This window comes from Henckelia pumila, chromosome 1 (genome assembly GCF_033568475.1).
Source record: "Henckelia pumila isolate YLH828 chromosome 1, ASM3356847v2, whole genome shotgun sequence".
Classification (NCBI taxonomy): domain Eukaryota; kingdom Viridiplantae; phylum Streptophyta; class Magnoliopsida; order Lamiales; family Gesneriaceae; genus Henckelia; species Henckelia pumila.
Window position 1 is genome coordinate 316,534 of NC_133120.1, and position 7,509 is coordinate 324,042.

Consider the following 7,509-nt stretch of genomic DNA (forward strand, 5'->3'; position numbering starts at 1 on the left):
TTTCATGAATTTTTGATTTTATTGAATTGAGTTTCTTCTAGATTAATTGTTTTTTCTAGAATTGATTGTCTTTTCAATTATCTGATCAATAATTGATTTGTTATATTTATTTGAAATCTGGCACTCGGGAGAGGATATTTTGAATATGACCATTAGAAAATACACTGTTAATTATTTATATAACTCGGGAGAGTGTATAATTTTAACAGAGCTTTTTAAAAGAACATTATTTTGTGATAGATCACTGCAAGTAGATTCTTAATAGGGATATTGGAATTGAATTATAGTTGATAAAAATTATTTGTTGCTCGGGAGAGGGAAATAATAAACTTAAGTGTTCTTGGCTATTAATAGACCTGGCCAAGGGCCGGGTTGGGCCCGGACCCGGCCCGGAACCGGCCCGAAACTGGCCCGTGGTCAACGGGCCCGACCCGGAACCGGGACCGGACCAACCACTAGGCGGTCCGGTCCCGGTTTTCCCTTAGGAAAACCGGCAACTCGGCGGGTCGAACCCGCCGGGTTGAACGGGTCCGACCCGCCGGGTTGGACACGTGGCGCCCATCAGGGCGCCCAGATCCAACGGCCACTAGCAAGTGGCCGTTGGATCATTCAACGACCACGAACTTATGATTTTATCTATAAATACCTCCAACCTTCTTTCATTTTGTTTACACAATTCTCTCTTCATTCTCTCTATTATCAATTCATTTTAATTTCTTGAATTATCAAAAATATCAAGTTTCGATTATTGGTTTATTGTCAATTGTTGATTTATTTTCATATTTATACAATTACAAATGTCCGGAGCGGGATCAAGTCGTAGGGGTGACAAAGAAAAAGGAAAGGAAAAGAGCATCATACCACCCGAGGTCGAGTATCCTCAATTCAATGTCAATGGATTTGATCTTAAATATTCCGATGATGAAATTCAAGAAATTCGACAAGAGGCGCAACAAAGACAACAAGTTGAACAACCACCACCACCACCACGTCATCATGCAAGTCAAGAAAGTATGAACGATCCGGCGGCCTCTCAAAGACAAACTCGAGCGGTGCCTCGCCCGACATCCGATATCTTCACCAAACACTTCGACAAGGTGACGCTTCCCTCCGGTGATTTGCAAGCCAAATGCAAATATTGTTCAAAATGTTACAAATTCAAACAAGGAGGTGGTTATGGAACTTTGACGCGGCATATCGAGAAAAATCATCTGGTGGAAATTGGTATTGATCGTGGTCAAACTCAAATTCCGGCATTCTCTTCTCAATCGGGTAATGAATCTCAACTATTTAAATGTAACGAAGCTAGATTTAGAGAAGAAATGACTAAATTTTGTGCGGTTGATTAACTTTTTTTTAGTTTTAGCGATAAATTATCTTTTGAAAATTGGCTTTCTACAAGTGCAAATCCTTCTATTAGACGTATTCCAAGAAATAGTCTCAAACGCACAATGAAAAAGTTAGTCGTTGATCAAAAGAAAGAATTAATTAAGGAATTTTATAGTTTGAATAATAAAGTTTCTTTGTGTTCCGATATTTGGAGTGATCATTGGCAAAGTTGTTCATATATGGGTATTACATGTCATTGGATTGATAATAATTGGAACATTCAAAAAAGTTGCTTGCATATAGATGTTTCAACGAATCACACACGACACAAAATATTTCGCAAATTATATTTGTTATTTTAGAAGAATATGGTCTAACTACCAAAGTTTTTTCAATGTCTTTTGATAATGCTAGTGCAAATACTTCTAGTATTAGTGAGCTTATTGAAATATGTAAACCATCACTAGGTGGCAAATTTTTTCATATTAGATGCACATGTCATATTTTAAATTTGTGTGTTCAAGATGGACTAAAAAGTTTAGGCATACATATTCAACCAATTAGGAACGCTATTCATTATTTATGGACGCATCCTCAAGTTATGAAGCAATGGGGAAAATTTTGTAGAGTAAATGGTATGAAGCCTAAGCGGTTTGCATGAGATGTTCCAACTCGTTGGAATTCAACATATAAATTGTTATTATCCTCTTTTGAATATAAAGATTTATTATGTACATTTTTTCATCAATTTGTTCAAGCTCGTGATATTTATTTGTTTTCAAATCAATGGAACATATGCACTAGTATTTGTGAAATTTTAAAAGTTTTTAATGATGCTAGTGACCAATTATCCGGTGTTTATTACCCTACTTCACATTTAGTTTTAACACATTGTTGCAACATTGCTTGTATTTTTTCATGAACATGTTAATTCTAATGATAGTGCTTTATCTCAATGTATTCTCGTCATGAAAGCAAAATGGGAAAAATATTTTTTGCTCATTCCTGAAATTTTTTTATGTGCTTTTGTTTTAGATCCTAGAATTAAATTAGATGGCTTAATAGACATGTTAACATTATATTATGAATCTTTGGAGCCTATTGCGGAAACAATTCCTTTTATCTCATTGATTTTGTTTAATATTAAAACTCATTTACTTGATATTTATAATGAATATAACATCAAATATGGTGGACAAATTGTTTCACATGAAACACAATCCACTGCAACTAGTAATGTTTCTTCTAAACTTACTAAAGCACAACTTTTATTAAGGGAACGGACGAAACGTCCACGAGGATCCTCAAGTTCCAGTCAGGAACTTGAGAATTATTTTACCACTACTTTTGATTTTAGTGATACAGATGAGGAAAACTTCAACATTTTGAGATGGTGGTCGCAAAAAACACAAATATATCCAATTTTGGCTATAATGGCAAAAGAAATTCTAGTTTGTCTGGTTTCAACAGTTGCAGTGGAGCAAACATTTATTATTGGAGAAAATACATTGGACGAGAGACGTTCTAGCTTCCGGCCGAAAAACTTGGAAGCCCAATGTTTGCTCAATGATTGGTCAAAAGCCGCTACTCGAACACAACATATTCAAAGTGATGAAGAAGACCAAGATGATACCGAAGGAACATCCGGAACTACGACGGGAGGAAATGCGAGTGAAGTAGAATAAAATGTAATAGATTTATAATATTAAGTCATAAGATATTAATATGTTGAAATTCTAATATATTGTTTATTTAATAAATGTAATAGATTTTCATTATGAAGATATGAAATATTTGATTGAGATTATTTAAAGAATATGTCTTATTAAAAATTTGTTTAAAAATTTAAAAAAAATTAAATTTCGAAGGTGCAGTGCCCCAGCACTGCATTGGCAGCGCTGGGGCGCTGCAAATTTTTTTTTTTAAATGGCACGGTTTAGCCCGGACCCTGAACCGGCGGTTAACCGGACCCGGACCCGGACCAGAACCGCCTGTTCACCGACCCAAATCGGAACCGGCCATTGGCGGGCCGGTTAAGGGTTGGCTAAATGCCAATCCGGACCCGGACCGTGGCCAGGTCTAGCTATTAATTGACTGGAATTCATGAAGATTAATTAATTAAGATTGATTGTTGTTGAAACCAGGTGAAATCTATACCTCTAGACCATTTTTCTCTGATTGATTTTTATCTGAAAGTTGTGTGCGTGTTATCAAGAACTCGTTTTATTATTTATTTTTATGCAAATCTCTCAAATATTGATTTTCTAGATAAAGTTTGGACTATTTTAATTACAAGTACTGAATATTTTCAATTTACTCCCTGTGGGATCGATACTTGATTTTATCACTATATTAAAACTTGACACTCGTACGCTTGCGAGCAATTTTCACAACAAGTTTTTGGCGCCGTTGCCGGGGAGTAAATTTTGATTATTTTTTAGTCTTGTTACCAATTAGGCTAGATTTTAATTTAGAGTTTTTTTTATTTTATTTTAAGTTACTAATCGATTTCTACTTATTTTTAATCGCAGTCTATGCGACGATCTCAAAGTGCGAATTCATTACTTTTTGATCCGGAGATCGAGCGCACTGCACGTGCTTTAAGAAGAGCTAGAAGAGAAGAAATTGAAAGAATGGGTGAAGAAGAAGCACAACAAGCTTCCTTGGTGCCAATCAGAGATCACTTCAGGCCAGTAATCCAGGCTCACTACTCTGGAATAGCTCGTGGAACTATCAATGCAAACAATTTTGAGCTAAAGTCGGCCTTGATCAATATGGTTCAACATAACCAATTTAATGGGAGCGCCACTGTTGATCCTCACCTACACCTACGCACCTTCTTGGAGATAACCGATACGGTAAAAATTAATGGTGTGTCTGAGGATATTATTCATTTACGCTTGTTTCCTTTTTTTTTTCAGGGATCAATCAAGGAGTTGGTTGCAATCACTGCCGCTAGGAAGCATCACTACTTGGGAGGGGATGTCAAAAAAATTTCTTGCAAAATATTTTCCACCTGCCAAATTGTAGTACCCCGTAACCGAAATTGGTAATTAAGAGATTAATTATGTCAATTAAACCAATTTGGTATCTGAAGGATCGGAAGCTCCGAAGGTGAGATCGGAAGCTCCGATGCAGGATCGGAAGCTCCGATCGATATTACGTCATGCATGACGTGTGGCAGGATCGGAAACTCCGATCGAGATCGGAAGCTCCGATCACCCTATCCGAAGTCAACCAATGAGATTTTGACATGTGGCAGATAAGGATGTTCGGAAGCTCCGATGGTAGGATCGGACGTTTCGATCAAGGATCGGAAGTTCCGATCGAGGATCGGAAGTTCCGATCGAGGATCGGAGGTTCCGATCGATGCCTATAAATATAAGGTCCGAGGCATTCATTTCTTGCCAATTTTGAGTTCCTCTCCTTCGACTGCAAGGCTCTATTTAGGGCTTTGGGTACTCTTATGTTGGGATCGGTTCAGAGGGTAGAGGGGGGGGGGGGGTGAATACACTCTGAAACTTTTCTTCTACTTCTTTAAAATGATCAAGTGAAGTTTAGTTCACTTAATCAGTTTTCTCAACTTCTAAAACGTTTTGAACAACTTAAATAGTGCGGAAATAGTTCAGAGGTTTTAGTGATGCAAAGTTTATAATGCAATGTATGAGCAGGATGTGAGATAAGTGGCAGTAAATGCTAAAGCACGATTTTATGGAAGTTCGAAGGCTTAATCCTTCTACGTCTCCCCTTCTTCCACTTAGGAAGGAATTCACTAGAAGACTTTGGTTATTACAACGTCTTGTAATACACCCACTTCAGACTTAGGACTTATCCAATGCCTAATCCGAAACTCCTAGATTTACACAGATAAGATTCTCAGTTCTTATCAGACTGGTGGAAGCTTTCAGAGCAGCTTCAAGTCTCTTCAACACTGAGTATAGTTGAGTTGAGCTTCTCAGACTGCAGAGCGGTCGAGAGGCTTGAAAACCCTAGGATGATCCTTGACGATCAGATATGTGAACTGTAGGCGAGGGTTTATTTGAGCAGCAGATGATTGATCTTGTAAGTGTGCTCAAGTATATCAGATGAGGACTTCTGATATTAGTCAAGTGATTGAAATTTTTCTGAGTTGCTTGTCTCTCTTCGTTGTCTCGTATCACTTGTTGTTGTTTGAGCAATCTTCCCTTTATATAGGTCAATCATCAACGTCTTTATTTTGAACGTTCTGATGCTGCATTGAATGCACATTTAATGCTCATAAATGCATTGATGATTCTGCATGAGGATCGTACACTGCAGACAACTTCCAGGGTCCAAAACTGGAATAAACGGTCGAATGCTTTATCTGCAGTCATTCTGTGTTTTTGCCATTTTGGTACAACCTGTTGTCTTGATTTGCAGGAGTCAACAAATCTTCTGAAACGCCGGTTCTGCTTTTAATAAAAGATCCTGCAAAGAACATCTTGTCATAGGTACTTGTCTCGAGATATCTAGATAGGCAGTTGGCATTCTACCGGTAGAGATATTTGTCCTCTGCTGGTTTGAATAACCAGTAGATAAGCTTGTGACTTCAACCGGTCGAGAGATAAAGGCGGTTGACAAGCTTCCGGTAGATAGATTTATCCTCTGCTGGTCTTGATAGCCAGTTGATAGGCTTGTGACTTCAGCCGGTCGAGAGCAAAGGCGGTTGACAAGCTTCCGGTAGATAGATTTATCCTCTGCTGGTCTTGATAGCCAGTTGATAGGCTTGTGACTTCAGCCGGTCGAGAGCAAAGGCGGTTGACAAGCTTTCGGTAGAAGTTGTAGTAGGTTCCTGAAATATAATGGTTGGCAGCACATTCCTATACAATGAGTTGTTGTTTGTTATCACCAAAATATCGGATTCAACAATTTCCCCCTTTTTGGTGATGACAAAACTTAAGTGCTCCAAGAACAATATGAAAGCATTAAAATGAACTTCATTGAGAGAATGAATTTCATTAAGTACAATAAGCATTTTTATTACACCTACAGAAAAAAAGATGCGGCTGCGATAAGTAAAGAAGAGATAAGTTGTTCATCTTTTGAACCAACTGGCTCCTCCTGACCTATCGCCTTCTCTTCTTCTTCTGTCGGCTTCTTCTTTTCTTCTGGACTCTTCTTCACGTCTTCTTGCCTCTGCTGCTCTACGTTGCTCTTCTTCCCCCTTTTTGGCATCACCTTGGTTAAGCCGAAGGATGACCTCAGTGAGTTGAGTGCCAAGGCAGGCTTGCATAGTGTCTATTTTTGCATCGATTTGAGCAAGTAGAGTGGCTTGCATAGTGTCCATCCGATCATTCAACTGCTTATGAAGGCGATTTTCGGATCGGATAACTTGTTCGGAGACGGTAGAGAGCGTGTTGATTTGAGTGCGATGATGATTAGTGATCTCTGTGGACAGACGAGCGAGGTCTCGAGACACGGTCTCGAAATGCCGAATCATCGTCTGGCGTGAATTATCGACCGATAAGGATGAGTTTGTTATGTCTTGAGAGAAGGACCTAACCGTTTGCATGAGCTCATGAAGCCGATTTATCAAGGTATGATCTAGAGCTGCGGCCATGGCTTCAATTAAAGAATCATCAGTCTGAATCATTTGCCCTTCTGAGTCATTTCTTGGTGAAACAGGGCTAGACTCACGATGATGTGGTGCGGGTGAACTTGCTGGAGAGCTACCCGATGGACCTTCCAATAATGGTACAGTTGGAGATGTAATAGTTTCGACTGCAGCCAATATGGTTGGTGGAGTACCAGGATCAGCACTTGGTTCATCCATAATGAGATCTTCCATAAACTTTTCAGTAGATGGAGACGGTTGAAGTGCTGGATCAGCATCAGTCACTTGCTGTTCTGGAGATGCAGGTGATACAATAGTGCTTGATATCTCCGTTGGGGGCACTGTTGCTTTGCTACTGCAAGGAGCCTCTGTCACAGAGGTGACAGGTATCTCTTGTGCAGCCACTTCTAAAACATCTTGTGAATGACCGGGAGAAGTGTGAGCGGTCGTCACGGGAGAGGAGCGAGCAATCACAACTGCTTCCGGTGGAGTAACTACTTGGACTGCGGTTGAGGAGGGGTCGACCGATGAAGATGCTGCTACACTCGATCTTAGAGCATATGATTGAAAGAGGTCAGCAGTGATGAGATCGGTCAGAATCCCAT